Genomic DNA, 11,147 nt, shown 5'->3' with positions numbered 1-11,147 from the left:
AAGGACCCGCACTCCTAGGACTTATAAGAAGTTTGGCAGAATGACCCGGGCCCAGGTCAGGCGGCAGCAGCAGCCAAGGGAGAGTGACAGCCTTTGAGAAGGCCTTTGGGACTGTTTGTAAGATTTACGTCTCAAGCACTTTGAGAAGTCACTGGATTTCTCTGAGCCCCAGTGTCCTCAACTGTAAAATGGGTTTGATGGTACCCACCTACCCATCTTCCAGATCAGAAAAATTGTGTCAGTTCCAGGTGAGTGTTGTGCCCGGCACCTAGCCAGCGCTAAACACAGAGCACCAATTAGTTGCAGGGTTTTGAGTAGCTTGAGTCTGGTGACATTAGCATGGCTGCATTCCCTGGAGCGAAACCATTGAGTTTTGATAAAAACTCTTGAGCTAGAATATTGGGTAGATTCACAGATCTGAGAGAGAGGCTAAAAGAGGGAGAAAATGTCATGCAGAAAAGAAATGCGCAAAGTACTTGTCCATTCCACACTCCTCACGTAGGACCTACTGCATAATTTGTGGGGATCACCACAAAATGGACACTCATGGTCTGTTATTTAAAAATTATTAAGAATTTGAAGGTGGCATCAGCAGAGCATTAAGCCACACATGGGGCCCTTCTGAATGCAGAGCCCTAGGCAACTATATAGATCACACACCCACGACACCAGCCCCGTCCCCACACTTACACACTGTCACCGTGAAGCATGTGCTGCTATGGGCCAGAACTTGGCACTGATCCCTTTTCCCTAGCAACCTCTCTCCCTGCCTGTGCAGGCTTGATGGGGTCTTGGAAGCATCCCCCAAAGGGGGAGAGATTTTGGAGCTGATTTGAAAATGCCTCTCCCTGAACCCTGATGGTGTTATCAGCAAGTCAATGTATAACATAGCGTTTGAGGGCAAATATAGAACATATACGTATATATAAATTTTTTCTGTTGATGCGATTCTACGTACTTACAGGAGTGTTGCCATGGTGATTGGCAGGGCCAGCTGTTGTTTCCTTTCCCCCAAAGAATTGTATGGTAATGATGGGCCCCTGGAGAGTTCTCCTGGGGCAAGGAATGATATTAAAAATCTGCAACTCAACGAACAGGTAGTATATAGAACCTCATTCTCATTAGTTGTAATTAACAGGATTTTACAGCACATTGATGAGAAGTGGCCAACTTGGGATAGAAATGTAGAGAGTGGACTGCTTTTGGAGCCTGGGTTTGACTTTTTATCTTCACTTAATAGCTGTGTCACTCAATTCCTCTGAGCCTCAGTTTCCTCATTTAGACAACTGGGATCATTATACCAAACTGTGGAAACATTGAAAATAAAGTATATGAAACATTTAACTCAGTTTCTGAAGTATTGTAGACATGTATTACATGGTTGCTATGATGGTGATATTAATGAACTTAATAATAATAATAATAATAAAACTTCCATTTATTGAGGAATTCCTCCTATTGTCCTCATGTTTACCTGCATTATTTCATATAATCTTTATTTCATTTAATTTTTATAGCAACCCTATCAAGTGAGTAAATTGTTATCTTCCTTTTATAGATGAGGACACGGAAAGGTTAAGAGACTTGCCTGAGGTCACACAGCTGGTAAATGACGATGCCAGGATTCAACCCCCTGCGGTCTAACTATAGAACCCGAGCTCTTAAGTGCTATACAAAGTGTCCCTGGGATGGGGATTAATAAAGACATGAAAGCTGAAAAATGCTGGGAAATATGCAGTCTTCTGTATTTTAAGTTGGTTCTGGAAGATGGGTCCTTGATGAAATGGGAGTACATTTCTCTCTATAGCAAAGACAGTAGCGAGGCAAGATTGGGCAAGAGGGGTGTTTGAATAAGGGTCTACTGGTGGGGGCTGCTCTGTGGACCAGCCTTGCTCAGTCTCATTCAGAGATCTCTTCCTAGGACTGTCTCACCCATTACTCTGGAGTTGCAGCATCTCCTGCCCTGGTCTGAGTTACGGGTCAGGATCAGAGTCAGGAGCAATGGGCTGACTCACTGACTACGCCCTCCAATGGTCCTTCCTCCCCAGGGCTTTGGGGCTGCTGATCTTTGTCCTCTTCTGAACTAAACAAAAACAAATAAGTATTCAAGCACAAAATGAGACTTCTGTCTAGTCCTTTCTGGGTCCTCAAATATGGCAGGTAACTACTCTCCCCGAGGTCCCTGCACATGTCGCTCTCACTTCCTGAGCTGCTCGCCCTCACTTCTAGCCCCACTCATTGTTAGACAAATTCCTAATCATCCTTCGTATCCGAGGGAAATATTTCTTCCTCGGGGAAGCCTTCCCTGACTACCCCCAATCCCAGGCTCTGTTAAGTCCGCCTGTTTTGCACTCTTAATACAGCCACCTGTCTGCCTTTTGTATCATATATGAAAATTTTAATTAACTATGAGTGTAATGATTTGATTAAGATCTGTCTCTCTTAGTAAATCTTTTATTACTATTGTGTCCCTTAATGCTTATAACAATGGCTGCCTCTGAATTTGCTGAATAAATAGATGAATGGATATAACCTCCAAAGTCCTCCCATCTGCCCGGGGCGGGGCGGGAGGCTTGTGCCTCGCAAGGGAAAAACTCCATAGCTTTTCCAGCTTCCTCAATATTTGGCAGGATGGCTATGGTCCTACTAAGTGTTCAAGAGAAAATAAATAAAAGAAAACAAAATCATTACATAGCTGTGTGGGAAGGAAGGGGAGTAAAATTACTAAGCGTGTATTGTTTTATACCACGCCATGGGAAGGATTATAAAGGGATTAGATGCAAACGCATTTAAGATTTGGCTGAATCAGGCTTGTATTCCCAGCATTGATAGTTGGGATATTTATTCAACCCGGGATCATAGAATGCTTTTCCTAGCTCTTTCCTGCTGAGCTGTGATAAATGATAATGCAATCAGCAGAAGCAAGATGGTAATGTTATCAGTTGTCCTGCCTTCCTTTTTCTGGTTCTTTGGATTTCATTGATGTTAACTCCCTTAAGACACTGATTTGCTGCGCCTAGAACTCCAAGGAAGAAATGGAATTTTATTCTGGAGGCTGATCAGTTGAACCCTAGATATTTGCTGGAATCGCTTTCATCTCGACCCAGACATTCAGCCAGAAATATTATGAGCTGGATCTCACAGGCAGGGACCCATCCCGAAGGGTGGGTCTGGGTCTTTCCTCCTTCCCGGGGGTATTCTTCCTTTGGGCATTTGCATTTTCCAGGAGGAACTCTCTGGTGGTCTTCGTTCCTCAACTTTTGTAAGCACAGACCGTCCGATGGGATTGGAAAGCCAGAGGCTATTTTACAAGTTGGGGATTTACCAGAACGACACTTTTCATGGAAAATGGACCAGAGAAGGTATACAGGGAGAGGAAGATCTCTAGTGAGAGGAAGATATGCAGGCACTGTGGTTGGTCTCTGAGGAAATGAGGAAAATCCTTTTAGGAAGTAATACTAACCCATCCTTCTACAGCTCTGTGTGCCAGGTGCTGCGCTAAGCAAATTCTGTGTATGAACCCACTGACCCCCACAGTGACACTATGAGTTTGGTACCACTTGTGTCTTATTTAAACATGAGGAAACTGAGGCATAAAGAGGTGGGAGCCAGTGCTCTTCACCGATTGGCTAGACTTGCCCCCTGATACTGGCAGTGATGATTACAACCATGATAATATTAGCCTTGGTGGCTACAATTTACTATTGACCAGTAGCCCAGCTCTGGGCTAAGTCCTATCTCAGGTCATCCGAGCACATGCCTCATGAGATTGTACCTATTTTGATCCCAAATTGTGCAGGGGAGGAAGCAGGTGAGAGGAGGTTAATTGGACTTCCAGAGATGACAGAACAGCACCAGCCCATAGGGCCGGGACTATCTCTGCCCAATCCAGTTTGGGTCACTGCATGGTACCTTTTGCATTGACACTCTGCCCAGTGAGGACCGATCCTTTCATTTTCCCACCAAAGAGCCTGAGGAGTGGGCAGCTCTTCTTTTCCTGGCCTGTCAGGGTAGCATCTCTTGAGTTTTCTTTGGCAGCTATGTCCTAGGCACATGGAGAAAAGGACACAGAAGAAGGTGGGGGGCCCCTGGGTGGCTCAGTAGGTTAAGGATCTGACTTCGGCTCAGGTTCTCATGGTTCTCATGGTTCGTGGGTTCGAACCTCATGTTGGGCCCTGTGATGACAGCTCAGAGCCTGCTTTGGATTCTGTGTCTCCCTCTCTCTCTGCCCCTCCCCTGCTTATGCTCTGTCTCTCTTTCTCTCAAAAATAAATAATAAACATTAAAAAAATTTTAAAAAGAAGAATAAAGGTAGATGCTGGGGCAAAGGACTTTGAATTACCAGGGTAGGAAGACCAGCTCTTTACTTTTGTTTATAAACTCAAAAAGAGCTAGGATTGGGCTCTATTTGCACATGATGTGCTTTATCACATACAGTTGTGTGTGTTCACACACTCCGTCTTGGTGGGTCCTCACCGCAAGGCTATGGGATACTTATTTACTCATCTTGGTTTGCAGCCCAGGACAGGTCCAGGAGGCTTTGTCAGGATCTCACAGCCAGGAAATGGCCAAGCCCGTCCCTGTGCCCATATGTCCTGACTCCGAGTCTGTGGGTCTTGTCAGGCCGTGGCCCCAGGATGCTTGAACGGGGTCCCAGGGCGGAGGGTCTCAAAAAGTGAGGAAGGTCTGATTTCACTTACACGAGGTATCCAGAGGCAAATATAGAACAGAAAGTTGATTCGCGGTTGCCCAGAGCTGGGAAAGAATGGGGGGAAAGGCATGACTGCTTGTGGACTTGGGTTTGTTTGTTTTTTTTTTTTTGGCGGGGGTAAAAATGTTCTAAAATTGATTATGGTGATGGTTGCCCAGCTCTGAATGTACTAAAAGCCACTTAGTTGTACACTTTAACTGGATGAATTGTATGAGGATGGTGTATCGGTAGAGCTGCTATTATCGAAACAAACTTGAGGAAGGGGTGAGGAACAGGAAGGGCAAGTGCGTGAGAAGTGAGGGGCTGGGGGTGGAGCTCGTGCAGGCAGCCTCTCTGGTCCAAGCAGAGGCTGCTGACTTCTCATCAAACGATTGCTGTTTCTCTGCCAGTCTCCGTCACCCTTCTGTTTGGGCCTGGGAGTTGATGCCGGAGGGGACCCCTGCCCTCATCACCCAGGCGCCAGTGCCCTGAGGACCACCCCATGGAGCCTGTGACATTGCTGGGGCCCTGGAGGGCCTAGCAGCCTCTCCCTGGCCTCAGGCCTTGCCATCTGGCCCAGCCTCTCCCTTCTGACCCTGGGCACTTCGCACATCCAATCCAGACTGAAAAACAAAGTCCGATCCAAAAATTGCATTTGCCAAATAGGAGTGGATGTAGCCAGTAACAACACATTCTGGTGTCTGATGGCCAGAATTCTGCACGCTGTCCTCTGGGGTCCCTGCCTAATGCCTTTTGTACCCCAGCCCAGTCTTTGACATAGCTCAGCCTGGACAGATTCCAAAGGAAATAGACAAACTCTGTTTTCCTTCCCATCAGGAAACTACTCTGTTCCCTGGGGATCTCTCCACCCAGGAGGTTCTGTTGGGACCCTGTGGTGCCCTTCCTGAGGGTGGGAAGGGGGTGGGGTGTCTGGTCAATGAGGAGAGCTAGGGGCTGCAGGGAGAGGGTGGGTGGTACTTTGCAGACTCCTCTGACTTTGTCTCCAGGGAAAATAGCCTCTTTCATTCTCTGTAACTGAAACCCATAGCTGGCAGCTTCCCCTCTTGGGCAGCCGCTGAGCACAGACGCTGGGACTTAATTAGAGATGAAGGCGGGAGGGAAATCTGAGAAGGGAAGGAAGCTGTGGGAAGTGGTACGTACGGAGGTGCAAACTGCCAAGTGGCCCTAGTGCCTGGGGAGCCAGAAGAGAGGCTTCACGAGGGAGCGGGAGAAGAAGGAGAGAGGGTCCCGTCCCCCCATCATAGGCTGACATCACAAGGTGACTGTAATGCATTTACATTTTATTTAAGTTCTTAGGGTAGAAACTCAACTCCCTAGGATGGGGCAAAATGGCTCTTTTGACTTTCTAGGTAACGCGGGCGCAAACCACGTTTCTGTTTCAAGCTTTGCAAGAAAAGAGGTTGGAGGTAGCTTTCGTCTCCTCCTTGTCTGTCCTGGATGGCCTTTCCAGCAGTGCGGCTCAGCATCGACACCCCGCACCCCTGCACCGGCGTGCCCACCAAACTGTGATCAGGTCCACAAGGAAAGTGGACTTTGCAGCAGCAGACTAGCTGTCCTGTTTCCACTGGTTTGGGCGTTGTGGCGAAGAGGGCGTACAAGCCGCTGTGGGTAGGAAGNGGGGGGGGGGGGGGGGGGGGGGGTGCGGTGTGGAGGGCCGGCCAGAGCTGTGGGATTTCCACGATGCTTTTAGAGCCCCTCTGTGACAAGTGTGACAGCTGGGCACTTTTACAGAAAGGGTGAGACTTGGTTCTGTTGCAGCAGCAACTGTGTGATTATCGCCAGCTCGGTTCATGGTGCTTCGTGTCTTTTTGTTGCTTAAGAGTGTGTCATCGCAGCTTTTGTATTTGGAGGGGTGTTATTCAAAACCCCAAAAAGTTGAGACCCAGTAGTGTCAAAGAGCAGGTGGAATGTGTGATGACCCTAATAACTGCAGCGGCAGATTGTATGGAAAACAATGCGGTGGGGGCCAGTGTCCCCTGGGGAAGGCCTTTGGGTTCTCAAATCCCAGAGTGGTGGCACCCTGATGCGGCTGCCATGCTCTTGTCATTGAGAGGGTGTCTCCATAAAAGGGATGGATGGGCGCTCCTGGGCCAGGATGTGGCTCTGGGTTCCAGTGGACTGGCCAGCGCACGGCGATGCACACTGTATACACATCCGCCCCCACACTCCCCTTATTTTGTTTCTTTTGTGGCCCGTTGTTATGGGTAGAATTGCATCCCCCAAAAGATAGATTGAAGTTCTAACTGTCACTGTCATGGACTGTGACCTAAGGTGGAAATAGGGCCATTACAAGATGTAATTCATTACAATGAGGTCACATGGGAATAGAATGGACCGTTGGTCCAATATGACGTGTGTCCTTATAAGAAGAGGAAAGACAGACACACGGGGAGCAGACCACCATGTGATGAGAGAGGCAGGATCAGAGTGGTGCAGGCTGGAGCCACAAATGGCCAGCATTGCTGGCTGCCACCAGATGTCAGGGAACAGGCAAGGAAGGGTTCACCCAGAGTCCCAGAGAGAGCACAGCCTGCTGACACCTTGATTTTGGGCTTCAGGCCTCCAGCACTGTAAGACAATAAATGTTTTATTGTTTTAAATTTGTTTGCTTGTTTGTTTTTATTTTTATTTATTTATCTGGGGGAGAGAGAGAGAGGGAAAGAGCGCACAAGTGCACACAAGCAGGGGAGGGGCAGAGAGACACAGAACCCTAAACAGTATCCAGGCTCTGAGCCATCAGCACAGAGCCTGATGCAGGGCTCAAACCCACAAACCGCTAGATCATGACCTGAGCCGAAGTCAGACGCTTAACCGACTGAGCCACCCCGGCCCACCAGTAAATGTTGTTTTAAGCCACCCAGTTTGTGTACGTTGTCACAGTAGCCCTAGAGTGCTAATACGCCAGCTCCCACCATGCTCTGCCATTGCAGCCTGACCTATTTTTTTTTCTTTTTTCTTTTNAATCCTCCTATATGTGCAAACATATGGTATCTGTCCTTCTCTGCCTGACTTATTTCGCTCAGCATAACACCCTCTAGTTCCGTCTGTGTGGCTACACATGGCCAGATTTCCTTCTTTCTCATTTAAAGACTCTAATACCAGCATGGAGGTCAGCGTCCAGGCCCACAGGTGTGAGGGCCATTCTTCCTCCTCAAGGTGCTGTTGCAGTGCTCTGCTCCGGGCCCTGTTGTGTTTGTCTCCAGGGTGCACATAGCAGGGACATCTTAATTTGCCCATTTTCAAGCTCCAGGGTGGGACTGCTGTCCTCAGAGCTAGAACAATTTAGTTCACCCCGGGGTTTAACTTAACTTTCTCATCAGTTCCTCTCAACGATGCTTTCATGCTGCTCTTAACCTTACTTTTACTCACACTTCGGGTGAAATGATTTGTCAGCCACCCGGCCCAGATCTCCCCATCAAGCCACAAGAGTCACTCAGGTCTGGCCTCCCCCCACGTAGCCTGAAAGCTGCTGATGGACCAGAGTCCACTTTTTCCTCAACTCAGAGAGAGAAGCTTACTAGCCTTTTTATCTCTGATGTTTGATTTAGGGGTACGTTGACATTTAACCCGAGGAAATGCTCCCTAAATCAACTATGCATTTAAAGCCTAGGAGGGAATCACAGAGGAGAGGATTCTGGGCAGGAGGTCAGGGTGCCCGGGGTGAACCCCCACCTCCCAGGCCAGTTGGCTGCTTGGCCGTCCTCAGCAGAGCTCCAGGCTCTCTGAAAGCCTTCCCTGCAGCAGCTGCTGCTTTTATGAGGGGAAGCTTTGGATTCGGGAGCCTGACCAGCATAGGCAGCATGGCCCAGGCAGGCCCAGGCTGGCCCAGGCTGTGTGCCAGGCTGAGACTCAGCCCAGAGGACAAGTGTTGAGGCGCTTCTGAGCATATCTGCCTTCTGTTTTAAAGGGGGACAAGCTGACTGGGGAGTTTGGAAACTTGGGCTCCCCACTCCCACTAAACTTACGATTTTGTAAAGTAAGAAAATAATAGGGAAGTGCCTGGACTTTGGGTTTTGAACCCCAGCTCTGAACATGACCAGCCATGGGATTCTGGGCTGATGACATAACATCCGTAAGCTTCAGTTTGGGACCAGGTGACTTGGCGGGGGGTGGGGGCGGACACCTAACCTGAAACAGTGGTGACCTGGTGGGTGGGGGGCACCTAATGGACAGCTCGGGTGAAGAGTAATGTGATGGGGAGTGTGTTCCGGGGGGCTCTTCTGGAGAATCTTGTCCCTGATCTAACACTTTCTGGTTCTGACCCCAAGCACTCACATGTCCTTGAGCAGATCACCAAATTCCTCAGGTCTCTGTGTCTTCCTGTAGAATTGCAGAGAAAATGAAGCAAAATGGTGCCCATGAATTGCCCGTCCGTGCCCGGTACTTCATTCAGTACCATGCACTCCAAATTCACATCTGTCTTGTGGGCCAACAAGGGACTATTTTTACCCCTACGAGGAGAGAGTGGTTGGCCACCAAGGGCCTGGGAGTCATTCTAGAACTCCAGGTCTGGCCACAGAGCTACATGAGGCTCTCAACTAGGCTTATCCAGATGCTGTACCAGGAGCCGGTGACACGGCTAACAGGTGGGGTGGTTCTCAATTGGGGTTCTGCGACCCCTCCCCTGGTATGCCCGGCACCCTTCTTAGGGGAGGAAACCAATTAGAAACAATGGATGGAAGTAGTTTTGTGATAACTGGGCGGTAGAGTGAGGATTCGAACTCTGACCGTGTAGCTCTAGAAGCTTCAGCAGTGGCTAGCACACCTGCTGTCTCCCGCCACCTCAGAGATAGTGGCCAGTCCCTAAATATTTGCTCCATGAATGAAGGCATGCAAGAATGACCTCCTTCCAGCTCTGCCATTCAGGAAGGCTTTCCCCGGCCACACCTGCCTTAGCTTGTGCTCCAGCCCGGCTCATTGGCGCACTGCATTATTCCTCCTGTCTAACTGGACCTGGCCGGGGCCCACGAGTTCACTGAGATCAGACCTGGAGGAGATGTCTTTTGGCAAACAGCTCTTTGGAGGAAAGAGCATGAACACCACAGGAGCAATGATTCCACAGACACTGGCCGGCCTCTCGGGGAGATGCTGTGCCTTCTCTGGGGACGCGGAGGCTGGAAGCAAGATGCGCTTTTGATTGATAATTCAGCTGCAGCACGAACCTGCTAATTAGGGTTGTGTTTATTTTGCGCTACATAAAGTAGATTTGATGAACTGAGCCAGACAGAAACATGTTGAGGGAATAGTTCTTTCTCTCTGGCTGAGACTTTCTTTAACTCTCTTTGGGCCTCAGGGCCCTGAGGTCCTTTCTTTGCTGGACCAGAGAGGGGAGAAGGTTTCTGGCCGGGCCCCTGGAGCTGGGCTCTCCTCCTGCTCAGGCGGCCCCTGGCTTTAGGGACCACTGAGATTCTATGGCTGCCTATGACTCTTTTATGTGCCATGCACCTGTAAGCAGATGTGCATGGCAATTTTACCAGATTATGGCCCAGAAACGAACACTGTACCATTTTCAGGCAAGTATAGCCATCTACAGATGAATTTAAACATGTTGCTGAAACCTAGGAAAGTATTAAGGGACTTACCGGTACAGAAGGGAACGAGCCACGTGATGCCCATAGCATGGCAAGATCCTCCCCATGGCCTATGGGAACCCCCCCATCTCTGCCCCCTCCATTCAGCCCCTTCTCCATCCTTGCACCCCACTCTGTGCTCCAGCCACACTGATTGCTTTCTGGTCCATGTGAGCTCCTTCCTGGCTCAGGGTCCTTACAAAACACTGTTCTTTCCTCTTCCTTTCTCCTTTCTCCTCCTTTGGGGGATCCCCTCCCCTATTTTACTCTGTCTTTAGGGAGTCTAAGTGCAGGCCTCTTGCAGAGAACATAAGCACTGCAGTAACATGAAAGCTGGTCCGGATTTCTGAGAGGAAGAGGAGGAGAGCCCGGTGGTATATCTCCAGGTATCTCTGGGTACCAGACATTCTGCTGGTTTCCATCACGAGCCGGCATTCACAGGAGGCAGGGGTGTGGGCCTCGAGAGAGCAGAGGCCACTGCCAGCTGCCACTGCCATTTCATTACTCATCTGCTAATTGTGGCAAATGGGGATTTTACAGCTCCCCTGGCCCTCATTGTGAGCTGTGGCAGTGCTTTGATGGGGAAGGGGGGGTGGTGGGGGGGAAGGCCAGCCTGGGAATCCCTTCAAGGGGCCCATGTGTCTGCCTGGCTGGTTCATGTGGGTCCTGCAAGCCTGAGGCTGGGCCCTATAACCATCTGGTGATGAGGCAGGGAAGGTAGGGACCCACGGATTCCGGTCCGAACCCTGTTTCTCCCATGTCTTTGTGAACTCAGCAGCTTGGATCATTCACATCTGGTGGTCAGTCATTCCCATTGGGCTGAAGAGAGTGCCTCGGTCATGTGTGGCTGCCGGGCTGACCTTCTG

This window comes from Crocuta crocuta, unplaced genomic scaffold (genome assembly GCF_008692635.1).
Source record: "Crocuta crocuta isolate KB4526 unplaced genomic scaffold, BGI_CrCroc_1.0 scaffold233, whole genome shotgun sequence".
NCBI classification, from domain to species: domain Eukaryota; kingdom Metazoa; phylum Chordata; class Mammalia; order Carnivora; family Hyaenidae; genus Crocuta; species Crocuta crocuta.
This window is presented reverse-complemented; position numbering follows the sequence as displayed.